General features: G+C 57.0%; 1 protein-coding gene across 1 annotated transcript in view; it reads right to left on the bottom strand.

The window, feature by feature from the left end:
• PRICKLE3 (prickle planar cell polarity protein 3) overlaps nucleotides 1-19,232 on the bottom strand; it is a 192,866-nt gene that overhangs the window by 166,700 nt on the left and 6,934 nt on the right. The window lies entirely within an intron of this gene.

Below are 19,232 nucleotides of genomic sequence, written 5' to 3'. Positions count from 1 at the left end.
GTGACGGGCTGGCTGCGGGGTCAGGTTGTGACTGGCGGTCATGTTGATGCTTTCGGTGTAGCTTGAGGTGGGTTGTGGCTCTGAGTGCCAGTTGTGGGTGTTCCGGCAGAGGAGGCTGGGTCTGCGCAGCTTGGCTTGTGTCTCAGAGTGCAAGCTATGCCAGCTGTGGTGGTGGTTGGCAGTGCTACATGTGACTGCGGATCATGGGGATTTAGTCCGACTGAGCAGACTCGGGCCACTGGCTTATGGCTGTGTGGGATGAGGAACTGAACGCACTGGGTTTGTGTGCGGTAGATGTGTATATTGCTGCAGTTTTAACTATGCTGGTTGTGCCATGTGGTAGCAACACACTTAGATTGCCCTCCGCTAGAATCCTGATGAGGGGCGCCTGGCGTCTTCCTAAAACTGTTCTCATTTTCAGGCATTTTCAGGCAGGGGGAGTGGGGGTGTTGAATATTGTGAAGGGGATCGTTGGCCAAAGTCCGTCGAGCATCCCGCAGTTTCATGTCAGGGGCTCAGGTGATGCTGCCCGTCTTAGGGGGCAGTATAGCTAGAGTGTCCCAGCTGTCCCACCCACATGCTGGACCATATGGTTAAGCTTTGTTGTGAGTGCGGGCTCCCTTCATGCGTGACGTCCACTTAGCTACGAGTGCCCCAGTTCCAACCGTGAAGCTGCGTAAATGCCAGTGTCTTTCAGTCCTATGGTGCCGATAGTCTGGCCGGAGCTGTGCTGTGTTCCGGTGAAGCAGTGTGATGCTTCTGGCAGAGCGCACACCTGTTGCCGCTGGCACAGATCGCCGTCACATTTCAGTTCTGAAGTGTGTGCCCATGGTACAGTGTAGTGCCACACCGATGAAAGGCCGATAGGTCTCCTGTCACAGCAGTAGTGAGAGGTCGTTGTCTAAGCCAGTGGGACCTTGCGGCCCGTATCTGGTTCGTAGCACTAACAGTGAGGCTGCATGTGTCAAAGGAGAGACATCCCGTAGCTTGCGCTTGGGTCAGGGGAGGGGGCAGCGAGGGTTCTCGGTAATGCTCCACGCGAAGGACGTTTCAGCTGTTGCCAGATGCAAGCGTGCCATTGAGCAGGAGTGTGTACGGCCATCGTAAACAGGCCACCGTGGTTTTAGTGCGCATTCCTATTGTGTGTGCATTCCTGCAGTTTGCTGTGTTTTGGTATCCCAGGTGACATAGAGGCTACTAGCCACTAATCTAGTCCCTACTGCGTATCTTTACTTAGATTCAACTTGCTGTCGCTCACAGGGCCACCGCTGAGGTGGTTTCACTTTTCGTCTTCACTTTTCATCTTGAAGAAATACTTGCAACACTATTCATTTGGTACAACTCTATTCCTGTACTGTTGATAATGACGCAAACACGCTTGCAACCATGCAACAAGCGCTCGCAAGGCAGCCGCAGCACCCGTGCTTTACTTTTAATGTTCTAAATAAAGCGCGGGTGCCGCGATTATACCAAAAGTAAAGAAATAGAAACAAACATCTATTTCTTTACTTTTGGTATAATCACGGCACCCACGCTTTACTTAGAACATTAAAAGTAAAGCACGGGTGCCGCGATCTCGCCATGACGCGTATCCTTTTCTCTGGCTTCCTGCTGGCGTAAAAGGTTTATTATCTTCTTTATGGGGCCATCTGTTTGGACCCATGAAGAAGATAAGAAACCTTTTACTCCAGTAGTAAGTCAGGCGAGCCAGTCCAAGTAGGACGGCTCAAAGAGAGAAAAGAATATGTCACTGGAAGCTCTTTTCCAATGGCTGGCCACCGTTTAGCATGAACGGTGACACTGGCCAATGGAAAAGAGGGGTCGGGCTTAAAGCCTGCTAGTGAAATCTACCCAAAAACATAAGATCTTGCAAGCGAGACAGCGCATGTGCAGTCTACGCTAGCCGAGACCTAAAAACAAGCATTTCGCTCCTGCCGCCGCCAACACGCCCGGCAGTCCCCCGGCATTCGCCTACTGGATACCGAGGTATTATCCCTCGCCCAAGCTGACCGATCGGGACACTGTTCCCGCAATTCGCCCCGTGCTTGCATTCCTTCCAGCACAGCGTCCTTCCATTTTTTAAATATTTCCCGCTGAGCGCCCTGGATATCCTGAAGTGTCCACTATTCCCACAAGCATCACGCTGACGTCGAGCCTTCCTCCGATCAAACCGGTAAAATGACCGCGATTAGGTCCTCAAGTCACCTTTAACCCGATTTGAGCCGAACACATGACCAGAGGCTTCGCCCTGCTGTCAAGTCTACCACCAGACTAGAGGTCTATTCACCTTTTCACCCTGCCTTAGTCCAAGCCTCCTAGGCTCGTATTAATATTCAGGCATTCATTCCCTAGTCCAGATGATGATCCTTATATTTTTGTGTTTAGGATCGAAACGCCGTCGGCATGTGAAATAGTTACACACTAGGGGCCTCATTTATGAGAAATGACGCATCGCTGCATGAAAGCAGCGATGCGTCCCTTCTCAGTGCGCACTCCTTGCGACATTCCTGATGCGTCATATTTACAGTATGACGCATCATGTTGCAAGGAGTTACCGATACGTCAGTATTTCTGACGTATCTGTAAGCGCAAAAGCGACGCATTGCTGGAGCGTGTCACAAAAGTGACGCAACTCCAGCAATGCGCCCTTTCACATGGGGAAAGCCCCATGTGAAAGGGCCTGCGTCAGTCTTATGGCTGCTGTGAAGCAGGCGCAAGATTTTGACGCAACGGCGTCCTAGAAGTGACGCAGTGAAATCTCATAGATTTCACTGCGTCACTATTACGAGGCTTTTTGCGGGTGAACGCCCCTCTGCATACATTATACCTGACGCAGGTATAATGTGGCGCAGGGGTTTAAAAAGTGACGCATCTACCTAGATGCGTCACTTTTTAAATATGGTGCAACAAGGAGCATGTTTTACGCCGCCGATGCGTCACAAAAAGTGACGCATCCGAAGCGCAAAACTGACGCAAGGCTTCATAAATGAGGCCCCAGTTTTCCACTGTGTTACAGATCGTGTGTTTTCTATACAAGGACAGCTTTACTTAATTTTACTTAAATACGTGCGTCCTTTTCTCTTTCTTGGCCTGAAAAGTATCTTCCCCTTTGTTTGTTATTTCAGTGTTTTCCTTTGTATATTGGATGCAGGAGTGTATCCCACTGTGTATTTGTGCTCACAAAATCCTTTTATTCTTGATATTGATTAAATCTCGTGTCCGGCTGGACACTTTTTTTGCTTATAGTACACATTGTTGGCTATAATTCATTGAATTGTTTCACTTGATACGTTAAGGACCAATGTTGTCTTACTAAAAACAAGCATTGGCGTAACCACTTGATCTGGCTTTCCTGTGGTGAACACGGTGCATGTAAGCACGGTGATGCTCAGTCTGCACTGCTTGTGTCTTGCGTCTGTGCAGTCTGTCTCCCTGCTTTGCTGGCTCCTGTGCCTGTGTTTTATTGCCCCAAGCTTGCAGGCTGCTCAGTGCCAGTTCTGGAGGGGCGACTCTTCCACAAACATGAGCCTCGGGCGTGACATGTGCTCGAGAGAGAAGGTGCCGCAGTACAAATGCGATGCAACAAATCTCACAATTACAACAGAGTGAGCTATGGCCATTCTGCATCCACCATTTGATGAAGGATTCAGGAAGGGGAATAAAACCCATAGCATTTACAAGGCCAAGAGCTGGAAAGAATGTCATTGCGAGGCCTGTTGCATTGTAAAGGCTTGTTATCTCTGCCCTGCCAGGACTCCAGGTCTTTGTCACTGCCCCGTGCGTCATCTCGGGCTCTCTGAGCAGGGATAGGGCATGAGCTCGGCCCCCTGGAGGGGCGGCGACCCCCCCTGTCTGTGCCTCAAGGGCAGGGACCCCCCCCCTCTCTGTAGCTGGACTCAGGGACAGTCTCCCCCTCCGCTCATCTGCAAAATGCGCGGAGGGCCCCATTCCTGATGCAATGTCTTATCTCCTGTAAAGCGCCCTGATGCCTCCGGGTCTAGCCAGCGCTATATAAAACTTTTCGCATAAAAAAATAAATACATTCCGGGGCTCCTATGCCGGGCGGGTACTGTGCTGAGGGCCCCCTGGAGCTCGGGGGCCCCACCACACTGCGGGCCTGCGGGGGCCTTTGTTAGGCCTCAGGCCCCCCCTCCCCCACTGCTGTCCTGCAACAAGTGCCGGTCTTTGGATTAAGTGAAATGAGGTCGAGAGGGGGGGAGGGGGAGCAACCCAACAGCTGGCAGCCGCTGGTGTGCCATGCAGGGCCTGGTGGCAGCCGGGGGCACGGGGGGGGGCAGGGCCTGGGAAGAGAGGCTGAAAGCCAGGGGGATTACTAAAGTAATCCAGGCCCTGTGCTCGGGGGTGCGACGGTGACGCTATGCTGCCCCCCCCCCATTTCAAATGAGACCCCGAGAGCAAAACTGCCAGAGAGAGGTGATCTTGTTCCCCCTGGGCAGAGTGACCCGGAAGAACACGCAAGCAGCCCCGAAGGAAGGGGGCAGAGGTCACCGGACCCCGGCCAGTGAGAAAGAAGCGCCAAGAAGACTGAACCTCAGAAAAACAGCCCCTATTCCACCGGCGACTAGAGGGGGCGCTGCACTTAGTCAACTTCAAACAGCATCTATGAATGAACGTCTCAGGGCCCTTCTGGGGGCAGAGCACCCCGAACCCTACCCGGAACCTACTGGAGCCTACCCGGGGCCTACGCAGAGCTGTGAGGCACTCACTCATCACCCTACCCGGGACCTACCCAGAGCTCTGAGGCACTCACTCATCACCTACCCGGGGCCTAATCAGAGCTATGAGGCACTCACTCATCACCCTACCCGGGGCCTAATCAGAGCTATGAGGCACTCACTCATCACCCTACCCGGGGCCTACGCAGAGCTGTGAGGCACTCACTCATCACCCTACCCGGGACCTACCCAGAGCTCTGAGGCACTCACTCATCACCCTACCCGGGGCCTACGCAGAGCTGTGAGGCACTCACTCATCACCCTACCCGGGACCTACCCAGAGCTCTGAGGCACTCACTCATCACCCTACCCAGGGCCTACCCAGAGCTATGAGGCACTCACTCATCACCCTACCCAGGGCCTACCCAGAGCTATGAGGCACTCACTCATCACCCTACCCAGGGCCTACCCAGAGCTATGAGGCACTCACTCATCACCCTACCCGGGGCCTACTCAGAGCTATGAGGCACTCACTCATCCCCCTACCCGGGGCCTACCCAGCGCTATGAGGCACTCACTCATCACCCTACCCGGGGCCTACTCAGAGCTATGAGGCACTCACTCATCACCCTACCCGGGGCCTACTCAGAGCTATTAGGCACTCACTCATCACCCTACCCAGGGCCTACCCAGAGCTATGAGGCACTCACTCACCACCCTACCCGAGACCTACCCAGCGCTATGAGGCACTCACTCATCACCCTACCCGGGGCCTACTCAGAGCTATGAGGCACTCACTCATCACCCTACCCGGGGCCTACTCAGAGCTATGAGGCACTCACTCATCACCCTACCCGGGGCCTACTCAGAGCTATGAGGCACTCACTCATCACCCTACCCGGGGCCTACTCAGAGCTATGAGGCACTCACTCATCACCCTACCCGGGGCCTACTCAGAGCTATGAGGTACTCACTCACCACCCTACCCAGGGCCTACCCAGAGCTATGAGGCACTCACTCATCACCCTACCCGGGGCCTACTCAGAGCTGTGAGGCACTCACTCATCTCCCTACCCGGGGCCTACCCAGAGCTATGAGGCACTCATCACCCTACCGGGGCCTACTCAGAGCTATGAGGCACTCACTCACCACCCTACCCGGGGCCTACTCAGAGCTACGAGGCACTCACTCATCACCCTACCCGGGGACGACCCAGAGCTCTGAGGCACTCACTCATCACCCTACCCGGGGCCTACCCAGAGCTATGAGGCACTCACTCATCACCCTACCCAGGGCCTACCCAGAGCTATGAGGCACTCACTCATCACCCTACCCGGGGCCTACCCAGCGCTATGAGGCACTCACTCACCACCCTACCCGGGGCCTACTCAGAGCTATTAGGCACTCACTCATCACCCTACCCAGGGCCTACCCAGAGCTATGAGGCACTCACTCATCACCCTACCCGGGGCCTACTCAGAGCTGTGAGGCACTCACTCATCTCCCTACCCGGGGCCTACCCAGAGCTATGAGGCACTCATCACCCTACCGGGGCCTACTCAGAGCTATGAGGCACTCACTCACCACCCTACCCGGGGCCTACTCAGAGCTACGAGGCACTCACTCATCACCCTACCCGGGGACGACCCAGAGCTCTGAGGCACTCACTCATCACCCTACCCGGGGCCTACTCAGAGCTATGAGGTACTCACTCATCACCCTACCCGGGGCTACTCAGAGCTATGAGGCACTCACTCATCACCCTACCCAGGGCTACTCAGAGCTATGAGGCACTCACTCATCACCCTACCCGGGACCTACCCAGAGCTCTGAGGCACTCACTCATCACCCTACCCGGGGCCTACTGAGAGCTATGAGGTACTCACTCATCACCCTACCCGGGGCTACTCAGAGCTATGAGGCACTCACTCATCACCCTACCCGGGGCTACTCAGAGCTATGAGGCACTCACTCATCACCCTACCCGGGGCCTACTGAGAGCTATGAGGTACTCACTCATCACCCTACCCGGGGCTACTCAGAGCTATGAGGCACTCACTCATCACCCTACCCGGGGCTACTCAGAGCTATGAGGCACTCACTCATCACCCTACCCGGGGCCTACTGAGAGCTATGAGGTACTCACTCATCACCCTACCCGGGGCTACTCAGAGCTATGAGGCACTCACTCATCACCCTACCCGGGGCTACTCAGAGCTATGAGGCACTCACTCATCACCCTACCCGGGGCCTACTTAGAGCTATGAGGCACTCACTCATCACCCTACCCGGGGCCTACTGAGAGCTATGAGGTACTCACTCATCACCCTACCCGGGGCTACTCAGAGCTATGAGGCACTCACTCATCACCCTACCCGGGGCCTACTTAGAGCTATGAGGCACTCACTCATCACCCTACCCAGGGCCTACCCAGCGCTATGAGGCACTCACTCATCACCCTACCCAGGGCCTACCCAGAGCTATGAGGCACTCACTCATCACCCTACCCAGGGCCTACCCAGAGCTATGAGGCACTCACTCATCACCCTACCCAGGGCCTACCCAGAGCTATGAGGCACTCACTCATCACCCTACCCGGGGCCTACTCAGAGCTATGAGGCACTCACTCATCCCCCTACCCGGGGCCTACCCAGCGCTATGAGGCACTCACTCATCACCCTACCCGGGGCCTACTCAGAGCTATGAGGCACTCACTCATCACCCTACCCGGGGCCTACTCAGAGCTATTAGGCACTCACTCATCACCCTACCCGGGGCCTACCCAGCGCTATGAGGCACTCACTCACCACCCTACCCGGGGCCTACTCAGAGCTATTAGGCACTCACTCATCACCCTACCCAGGGCCTACCCAGAGCTATGAGGCACTCACTCATCACCCTACCCGGGGCCTACTCAGAGCTGTGAGGCACTCACTCATCTCCCTACCCGGGGCCTACCCAGAGCTATGAGGCACTCATCACCCTACCGGGGCCTACTCAGAGCTATGAGGCACTCACTCACCACCCTACCCGGGGCCTACTCAGAGCTACGAGGCACTCACTCATCACCCTACCCGGGGACGACCCAGAGCTCTGAGGCACTCACTCATCACCCTACCCGGGGCCTACTCAGAGCTATGAGGTACTCACTCATCACCCTACCCGGGGCTACTCAGAGCTATGAGGCACTCACTCATCACCCTACCCAGGGCTACTCAGAGCTATGAGGCACTCACTCATCACCCTACCCGGGACCTACCCAGAGCTCTGAGGCACTCACTCATCACCCTACCCGGGGCCTACTGAGAGCTATGAGGTACTCACTCATCACCCTACCCGGGGCTACTCAGAGCTATGAGGCACTCACTCATCACCCTACCCGGGGCCTACTGAGAGCTATGAGGTACTCACTCATCACCCTACCCGGGGCTACTCAGAGCTATGAGGCACTCACTCATCACCCTACCCGGGGCTACTCAGAGCTATGAGGCACTCACTCATCACCCTACCCGGGGCCTACTGAGAGCTATGAGGTACTCACTCATCACCCTACCCGGGGCTACTCAGAGCTATGAGGCACTCACTCATCACCCTACCCGGGGCTACTCAGAGCTATGAGGCACTCACTCATCACCCTACCCGGGGCCTACTTAGAGCTATGAGGCACTCACTCATCACCCTACCCGGGGCCTACTGAGAGCTATGAGGTACTCACTCATCACCCTACCCGGGGCTACTCAGAGCTATGAGGCACTCACTCATCACCCTACCCGGGGCTACTCAGAGCTATGAGGCACTCACTCATCACCCTACCCGGGGCCTACTTAGAGCTATGAGGCACTCACTCATCTCCCTACCCGGGGCCTACCCAGAGCTATGAGGCACTCATCACCCTACCCGGGGCCTACTTAGAGCTATGAGGCACTCACTCATCACCCTACCCGGGGCCTACTTAGAGCTATGAGGCACTCACTCATCACCCTACCCGGGGCCTACTTAGAGCTATGAGGCACTCACTCATCCCCCTACCCGGGGCTACTCAGAGCTATGAGGCACTCACTCATCACCCTACCCGGGGCCTAATCAGAGCTATGAGGCACTCACTCATCACCCTACCCGGGACCTACCCGGACCCTACCGGAGCCTACCCAGCGCTATGAGGTACTTACTCATCACCCTACCCGGGGCCTACTCAGAGCTATGAGGCACTCACTCATCCCCCTACCCGGGGCTACTCAGAGCTATGAGGCACTCACTCATCACCCTACCCGGGGCCTACTCAGAGCTATGAGGTACTCACTCACCACCCTACCCGGGGCTACTCAGAGCTAGGAGGCACTCACTCATCACCCTACCCGGGGCCTACTCAGAGCTAGGAGGCACTCACTCATCACCCTACCCGGGGCTACTCAGAGCTATGAGGCACTCACTCATCTCCCTACCCGGGGCCTACTCAGAGCTATGAGGCACTCACTCATCCCCCTACCCGGGACCTACTCAGAGCTAGGAGGCCCTCACTCATCACCCTACCCGGGGCCTACTCAGAGCTATGAGGTACTCACTCACCACCCTACCCAGGGCCTACCCAGAGCTATGAGGCACTCACTCATCACCCTACCCGGGACCTACTCAGAGCTAGGAGGCACTCACTCATCACCCTACCCGGGGCCTACTCAGAGCTCTGAGGCACTCACTCATCACCCTACCCGGGGCCTACCCAGAGCTATGAGGCACTCATCACCCTACCCGGGGCCTACTCAGAGCTATGAGGCACTCACTCATCCCCCTACCCGGGGCCTACTCAGAGCTATGAGGTACTCACTCACCACCCTACCCGGGGCTACTCAGAGCTAGGAGGCACTCACTCATCACCCTACCCGGGGCCTACTCAGAGCTAGGAGGCACTCACTCATCACCCTACCCGGGGCTACTCAGAGCTATGAGGCACTCACTCATCACCCTACCCAGGGCCTACCCAGAGCTATGAGGCACTCACTCATCACCCTACCCGGGGCCTACTCAGAGCTATGAGGCACTCACTCACCACCCTACCCAGGGCCTACCCAGAGCTATGAGGCACTCACTCATCACCCTACCCGGGACCTACTCAGAGCTAAGAGGCACTCACTCATCACCCTACCCGGGGCCTACTCAGAGCTATGAGGTACTCACTCACCACCCTACCCAGAGCTATGAGGCACTCACTCATCACCCTACCCGGGACCTACTCAGAGCTAGGAGGCCCTCACTCATCACCCTACCCGGGGCCTACTCAGAGCTATGAGGTACTCACTCACCACCCTACCCAGGGCCTACCCAGAGCTATGAGGCACTCACTCATCACCCTACCCGGGACCTACTCAGAGCTAGGAGGCACTCACTCATCACCCTACCCGGGGCCTACTCAGAGCTCTGAGGCACTCACTCATCACCCTACCGGGGCCTACTCAGAGCTATGAGGCACTCACTCATCACCCTACCCGGGGCCTAATCAGAGCTCTGAGGCACTCACTCATCACCCTACCCAGGGCCTACCCAGAGCTGTGAGGAACTCACTCATCACCCTACCCAGAGCTACTCAGAGCTATGAGGCACTCACTCATCACCCTACCCGGGGCCTAATCAGAGCTATGAGGCACTCACTCATCACCCTACCCAGGGCTACTCAGAGCTATGAGGCACTCACTCATCACCCTACCCGGGGCCTAATCAGAGCTATGAGGCACTCACTCATCACCCTACCCGGGGCCTAATCAGAGCTATGAGGCACTCACTCATCACCCTACCCAGGGCTACTCGGAGCTATGAGGCACTCACTCATCACCCTACCCGGGGCCTAATCAGAGCTATGAGGCACTCACTCATCACCCTACCCAGGGCTACTCAGAGCTACGAGGCACTCACTCATCACCCTACCGGGGCCTACTCAGAGCTATGAGGCACTCACTCATCACCCTACCCGGGGCCTACTGAGAGCTATGAGGTACACACTCATCACCCTACCGGGGCCTACTCAGAGCTATGAGGCACTCACTCCCCACCCTACCTGGGGCCTACTCAGAGCTATGAGGCACTCACTCATCACCCTACCCAGGGCCTACCCAGCGCTATGAGGCACTCACTCATCACCCTACCCGGGGCCTACTCAGAGCTATGAGGCACTCACTCATCACCCTACCCGGGGCCTACTCAGAGCTAGGAGGCACTCACTCATCACCCTACCCGGGGCCTACTCAGAGCTCTGAGGCACTCACTCATCACCCTACCCGGGGCCTACTGAGAGCTATGAGGTACTCACTCATCACCCTACCCGGGGCTACTCAGAGCTACGAGGCACTCACTCATCACCCTACCGGGGCCTACTCAGAACTATGAGGCACTCACTCCCCACCCTACCTGGGGCCTACTCAGAGCTACGAGGCACTCACTCATCACCCTACCCGGGGACGACTCAGAGCTATGAGGCACTCACTCATCACCCTACCCAGGGCCTACCCAGCGCTATGAGGCACTCACTCATCACCCTACCCGGGGCCTACTCAGAGCTATGAGACACTCACTCATCACCCTACCCGGGGCCTACTCAGAGCTAGGAGGCACTCACTCATCACCCTACCCGGGGCCTACTCAGAGCTCTGAGGCACTCACTCATCACCCTACCCGGGGCCTACTCAGAGCTAGGAGGCACTCACTCATCACCCTACCCGGGGCCTACTCAGAGCTCTGAGGCACTCACTCATCACCCTACCCGGGACCTACTGAGAGCTATGAGGTACTCACTCATCACCCTACCCGGGGCTACTCAGAGCTATGAGGCACTCACTCATCACCCTTCCTGGGCCTACTCAGAGCTATGAGGCACTCACTCACCACCCTACCCGGGGCCTACTCAGAGCTATGAGGCACTCACTCATCACTCTACCCGGGGCCTACTCAGCGCTATGAGGCACTCACTCATCACCCTACCCGGGGCCTCGTCAGAGCTATGAGGTACTCACTCACCACCCTACCCAGGGCCTACCCAGAGCTATGAGGCACTCACTCATCACCCTACCCGGGGCCTACTCAGAGCTAGGAGGCACTCACTCATCACTCTACCCGGGGCCTACTCAGCGCTATGAGGCACTCACTCATCACCCTACCCGGGGCCTACTCAGAGCTCTGAGGCACTCACTCATCACCCTACCCGGGGCCTACTGAGAGCTATGAGGTACACACTCATCACCCTACCCGGGGCTACTCAGAGCTATGAGGCACTCACTCATCACCCTTCCTGGGGCCTACCCAGAGCTAGGAGGCACTCACTCATCACCCTACCCGGGGCCTACTCAGAGCTCTGAGGCACTCACTCATCACCCTACCCGGGGCCTACTCAGAGCTAGGAGGCACTCACTCATCACCCTACCCGGGGCCTACTCAGAGCTCTGAGGCACTCACTCATCACCCTACCCGGGACCTACTGAGAGCTATGAGGTACTCACTCATCACCCTACCCGGGGCTACTCAGAGCTATGAGGCACTCACTCATCACCCTTCCTGGGCCTACTCAGAGCTATGAGGCACTCACTCACCACCCTACCCGGGGCCTACTCAGAGCTATGAGGCACTCACTCATCACTCTACCCGGGGCCTACTCAGCGCTATGAGGCACTCACTCATCACCCTACCCGGGGCCTCGTCAGAGCTATGAGGTACTCACTCACCACCCTACCCAGGGCCTACCCAGAGCTATGAGGCACTCACTCATCACCCTACCCGGGGCCTACTCAGAGCTAGGAGGCACTCACTCATCACTCTACCCGGGGCCTACTCAGCGCTATGAGGCACTCACTCATCACCCTACCCGGGGCCTACTCAGAGCTCTGAGGCACTCACTCATCACCCTACCCGGGGCCTACTGAGAGCTATGAGGTACACACTCATCACCCTACCCGGGGCTACTCAGAGCTATGAGGCACTCACTCATCACCCTTCCTGGGGCCTACCCAGAGCTAGGAGGCACTCACTCATCACCCTACCGGGGCCTACTCAGAGCTATGAGGCACTCACTGACCACCCTACCCGGGGCCTACTCAGAGCTATGAGGCACTCACTCATCACCCTACACGGGGCCTACTCAGAGCTACGAGGCACTCACTCATCACCTTACCCGGGGACGACTCAGAGCTATGAGGCACTCACTCATCACCCTACCCAGGGCCTACCCAGCGCTATGAGGCACTCACTCATCACCCTACCCGGGGCCTACTCAGAGCTATGAGACACTCACTCATCACCCTACCCGGGGCCTACTCAGAGCTATGAGGCACTCACTCATCACCCTACCGGGGCCTACTCAGAGCTATGAGGCACTCACTCATCACCCTACACGGGGCCTACTCAGAGCTATGAGGCACTCACTCACCACCCTACCCGGGGCCTACTCAGAGCTATGAGGCACTCACTCATCACCCTACCCGGGGCCTACTCAGAGCTAGGAGGCACTCACTCATCACCCTACCCGGGGCTACTCAGAGCTATGAGGCACTCACTCATCACCCTTCCTGGGGCCTACCCAGAGCTAGGAGGCACTCACTCATCACCCTACCGGGGCCTACTCAGAGCTATGAGGCACTCACTCACCACCCTACCCGGGGCCTACTCAGAGCTATGAGGCACTCACTCATCACCCTACACGGGGCCTACTCAGAGCTACGAGGCACTCACTCATCACCCTACCCGGGGACGACTCAGAGCTATGAGGCACTCACTCATCACCCTACCCAGGGCCTACCCAGCGCTATGAGGCACTCACTCATCACCCTACCCGGGGCCTACTCAGAGCTATGAGACACTCACTCATCACCCTACCCGGGGCCTACTCAGAGCTATGAGGCACTCACTCATCACCCTACCGGGGCCTACTCAGAGCTATGAGGCACTCACTCATCACCCTACACGGGGCCTACTCAGAGCTATGAGGCACTCACTCACCACCCTACCCGGGGCCTACTCAGAGCTATGAGGTACACACTCATCACCCTACCCAGGGCCTAATCAGAGCTATGAGGCACTCACTCATCACCCTACCCGGGGCCTACTCAGAGCTATGAGGCACTCACTCATCACCCTACCCGGGGCCTAATCAGAGCTATGAGGCACTCACTCATCACCCTACCCGGGGCCTACTCAGAGCTATGAGGCACTCACTCATCACCCTACCCGGGGCCTACTCAGAGCTATGAGGCACTCACTCACCACCCTACCCGGGGCCTACTCAGAGCTACGAGGCACTCACTCATCACCCTACCCGGGGACGACTCAGAGCTATGAGGCACTCACTCATCACCCTACCCAGGGCCTACTCAGAGCTATGAGACACTCACTCATCACCCTACCCGGGGCCTACTCAGAGCTATGAGGTACTCACTCATCACCCTACCCGGGGCTACTCAGAGCTATGAGGCACTCACTCATCACCCTACCCAGGGCCTACTCAGAGCTCTGAGGCACTCACTCATCACCTACCCGGGGCTACTCAGAGCTATAAGGCACTCACTCATCTCCCTACCCGGGGCCTACCCAGAGCTATGAGGCACTCACTCATCACCCTACCGGGGCCTACTCAGAGCTATGAGGCACTCACTCACCACCCTACCCGGGGCCTACTCAGAGCTATTAGGCACTCACTCATCACCCTACCCAGGGCTACTCAGAGCTATGAGGCACTCACTCATCACCCTACCCGAGGCCTACTTAGAGCTATGAGGCACTCACTCATCACCCTACCCGGGGCCTAATCAGAGCTATGAGGCACTCACTCATCACCCTACCCGGGGCCTACTCAGAGCTATGAGGCACTCACTCATCACCTACCCGGGGCTACTCAGAGCTATAAGGCACTCACTCATCTCCCTACCCGGGGCCTACCCAGAGCTATGAGGCACTCATCACCCTACCCGGGGCCTACTCAGAGCTATGAGGTACACACTCATCACCCTACCCAGGGCCTAATCAGAGCTATGAGGCACTCACTCATCACCCTACCCGGGGCCTACTCAGAGCTATGAGGCACTCACTCATCACCCTACCCGAGGCTACTGAGAGCTATGAGGCACTCACTCATCACCCTACCCGGGGCCTACTCAGAGCTATGAGGCACTCACTCATCACTCTACCCGGGGCCTACTCAGAGCTATGAGGCACTCACTCATCACCCTACCCGGGGCCTAATCAGAGCTATGAGGCACTCACTCATCACCCTACCCGGGGCCTACTCAGAGCTATGAGGCACTCACTCATCACCCTACCCGGGGCCTACTCAGAGCTATGAGGCACTCACTCACCACCCTACCCGGGGCCTACTCAGAGCTACGAGGCACTCACTCATCACCCTACCCGGGGACGACTCAGAGCTATGAGGCACTCACTCATCACCCTACCCAGGGCCTACTCAGAGCTATGAGACACTCACTCATCACCCTACCCGGGGCCTATCAGAGCTATGAGGTACTCACTCATCACCCTACCCGGGGCTACTCAGAGCTATAAGGCACTCACTCATCTCCCTACCCGGGGCCTACCCAGAGCTATGAGGCACTCATCACCCTACCCGGGGCCTACTCAGAGCTATGAGGCACTCACTCAACACCCTACCCGAGGCCCACTCAGAGCTATGAGGCACTCACTCATCACCCTACCCGGCCCCTACTTAGTGCTATGAGGCACTCACTCATCACCCTACCCGGGGCTACTCAGAGCTATTAGGCACTCACTCATCACCCTACCCAGGGCTACTCAGAGCTATGAGGCACTCACTCATCACCCTACCCGGGGCCTACTCAGAGCTATGAGGTACTCACTCATCACCCTACCCGGGGCTACTCAGAGCTATGAGGCACTCACTCATCACCCTACCCAGGGCCTACTCAGAGCTATGAGATACTCACTCATCACCCTACCCGGCCCCTACTTAGTGCTATGAGGCACTCACTCATCACCCTACCCGGCCCCTACTTAGTGCTATGAGGCACTCACTCATCACCCTACCCGGGGCTACTCAGAGCTATTAGGCACTCACTCATCACCCTACCCAGGGCCTACTCAGAGCTATGAGATACTCACTCATCACCCTACCCGGCCCCTACTTAGTGCTATGAGGCACTCACTCATCACCCTACCCGGCCCCTACTTAGTGCTATGAGGCACTCACTCATCACCCTACCCGGGGCTACTCAGAGCTATGAGGCACTCACTCATCACCCTACCCAGGGCTACTCAGAGCTATGAGGCACTCACTCATCACCCTACCCGGGGCCTACTCAGAGCTATGAGGTACTCACTCATCACCCTACCGGGGCCTACTCAGAGCTATGAGGCACTCACTCACCACCCTACCCGGGGCCTACTCAGAGCTATGAGGTACACACTCATCACCCTACCCAGGGCCTAATCAGAGCTATGAGGCACTCACTCATCACCCTACCCGGGGCCTACTCAGAGCTATGAGGCACTCACTCATCACCCTACCCGGGGCCTAATCAGAGCTATGAGGCACTCACTCATCACCCTACCCGGGGCCTACTCAGAGCTATGAGGCACTCACTCATCACCCTACCCGGGGCCTACTCAGAGCTATGAGGCACTCACTCACCACCCTACCCGGGGCCTACTCAGAGCTACGAGGCACTCACTCATCACCCTACCCGGGGACGACTCAGAGCTATGAGGCACTCACTCATCACCCTACCCAGGGCCTACTCAGAGCTATGAGACACTCACTCATCACCCTACCCGGGGCCTACTCAGAGCTATGAGGTACTCACTCATCACCCTACCCGGGGCTACTCAGAGCTATGAGGCACTCACTCATCACCCTACCCAGGGCCTACTCAGAGCTCTGAGGCACTCACTCATCACCTACCCGGGGCTACTCAGAGCTATAAGGCACTCACTCATCTCCCTACCCGGGGCCTACCCAGAGCTATGAGGCACTCACTCATCACCCTACCGGGGCCTACTCAGAGCTATGAGGCACTCACTCACCACCCTACCCGGGGCCTACTCAGAGCTATTAGGCACTCACTCATCACCCTACCCAGGGCTACTCAGAGCTATGAGGCACTCACTCATCACCCTACCCGGGGCCTACTCAGAGCTATGAGGTACTCACTCATCACCCTACCCGGGGCTACTCAGAGCTATGAGGCACTCACTCATCACCCTACCCAGGGCCTACTCAGAGCTATGAGATACTCACTCATCACCCTACCCGAGGCCTACTTAGAGCTATGAGGCACTCACTCATCACCCTACCCGGGGCCTAATCAGAGCTATGAGGCACTCACTCATCACCCTACCCGGGGCCTACTCAGAGCTATGAGGCACTCACTCATCACCTACCCGGGGCTACTCAGAGCTATAAGGCACTCACTCATCTCCCTACCCGGGGCCTACCCAGAGCTATGAGGCACTCATCACCCTACCCGGGGCCTACTCAGAGCTATGAGGTACACACTCATCACCCTACCCAGGGCCTAATCAGAGCTATGAGGCACTCACTCATCACCCTACCCGGGGCCTACTCAGAGCTATGAGGCACTCACTCATCACCCTACCCGAGGCTACTGAGAGCTATGAGGCACTCACTCATCACCCTACCCGGGGCCTACTCAGAGCTATGAGGCACTCACTTATCACTCTACCCGGGGCCTACTCAGAGCTATGAGGCACTCACTCATCACCCTACCCGGGGCCTAATCAGAGCTATGAGGCACTCACTCATCACCCTACCCGGGGCCTACTCAGAGCTATGAGGCACTCACTCATCACCCTACCCAGGGCCTACTCAGAGCTATGAGACACTCACTCATCTCCCTACCCGGGGCCTACCCAGAGCTATGAGGCACTCATCACCCTACCCGGGGCCTACTCAGAGCTATGAGGCACTCACTCAACACCCTACCCGAGGCCCACTCAGAGCTATGAGGCACTCACTCATCACCCTACCCGGCCCCTACTTAGTGCTATGAGGCACTCACTCATCACCCTACCCGGGGCTACTCAGAGCTATTAGGCACTCACTCATCACCCTACCCAGGGCTACTCAGAGCTATGAGGCACTCACTCATCACCCTACCCGGGGCCTACTCAGAGCTATGAGGTACTCACTCATCACCCTACCCGGGGCTACTCAGAGCTATGAGGCACTCACTCATCACCCTACCCAGGGCCTACTCAGAGCTATGAGATACTCACTCATCACCCTACCCGGCCCCTACTTAGTGCTATGAGGCACTCACTCATCACCCTACCCGGCCCCTACTTAGTGCTATGAGGCACTCACTCATCACCCTACCCGGGGCTACTCAGAGCTATTAGGCACTCACTCATCACCCTACCCAGGGCCTACTCAGAGCTATGAGATACTCACTCATCACCCTACCCGGCCCCTACTTAGTGCTATGAGGCACTCACTCATCACCCTACCCGGCCCCTACTTAGTGCTATGAGGCACTCACTCATCACCCTACCCGGGGCTACTCAGAGCTATGAGGCACTCACTCATCACCCTACCCGGGGCCTACTCAGAGCTATGAGGTACTCACTCATCACCCTACCCGGGGCTACTCAGAGCTATGAGGCACTCACTCATCACCCTACCCAGGGCCTACTCAGAGCTATGAGATACTCACTCATCACCCTACCCGGCCCCTACTTAGTGCTATGAGGCACTCACTCATCACCCTACCCGGCCCCTACTTAGTGCTATGAGGCACTCACTCATCACCCTACCCGGCCCCTACTTAGTGCTATTAGGCACTCACTCATCACCCTACCCAGGGCTACTCAGAGCTATGAGGCACTCACTCATCACCCTACCCGAGGCCTACTTAGAGCTATGAGGCACTCACTCATCACCCTACCCGGGGCCTACTCAGAGCTATGAGGCACTCACTCATCACCTACCCGGGGCTACTCAGAGCTATGAGGTACTCACTCATCACCCTACCCGAGGCCCACTCAGAGCTATGAGATACTCACTCATCACCCTACCCGGCCCCTACTTAGTGCTATGAGGCACTCACTCATCACCCTACCCGGCCCCTACTTAGTGCTATGAGGCACTCACTCATCACCCTACCCGGCCCCTACTTAGTGCTATTAGGCACTCACTCATCACCCTACCCGAGGCCTACTTAGAGCTATGAGGCACTCACTCATCACCCTACCCGGGGCCTACTCAGAGCTATGAGGCACTCACTCGCGACCCTTCCCGGGGCCTACTCAGAGCTATGAGGCACTCACTCATCACCTACCCGGGGCTACTCAGAGCTATGAGGCACTCGCTCATCACCTACCCGGGGCCTACTCAGAGCTATGAGGCACTCACTCACGACCCTTCCCGGGGCCTACTCACAAGCCTCGAGAGCTTGGCAATGAAGCAGAAAGCGAGGCTTGGGTCACACTACAAGAGTCGGAGGTCCTGGGGGGCCAAGAGCCCGATGCCCCCAATCTTTTAAATTCTGATTCAAATACAAGAGCCACAAAGCCTCCTACCAGTGCACCCAGAGCCCC

This window comes from Lissotriton helveticus, chromosome 10 (assembly GCF_964261635.1).
Source record: "Lissotriton helveticus chromosome 10, aLisHel1.1, whole genome shotgun sequence".
NCBI classification, from domain to species: Eukaryota; Metazoa; Chordata; class Amphibia; order Caudata; family Salamandridae; genus Lissotriton; species Lissotriton helveticus.
This window is presented reverse-complemented; position numbering and strand designations above follow the sequence as displayed.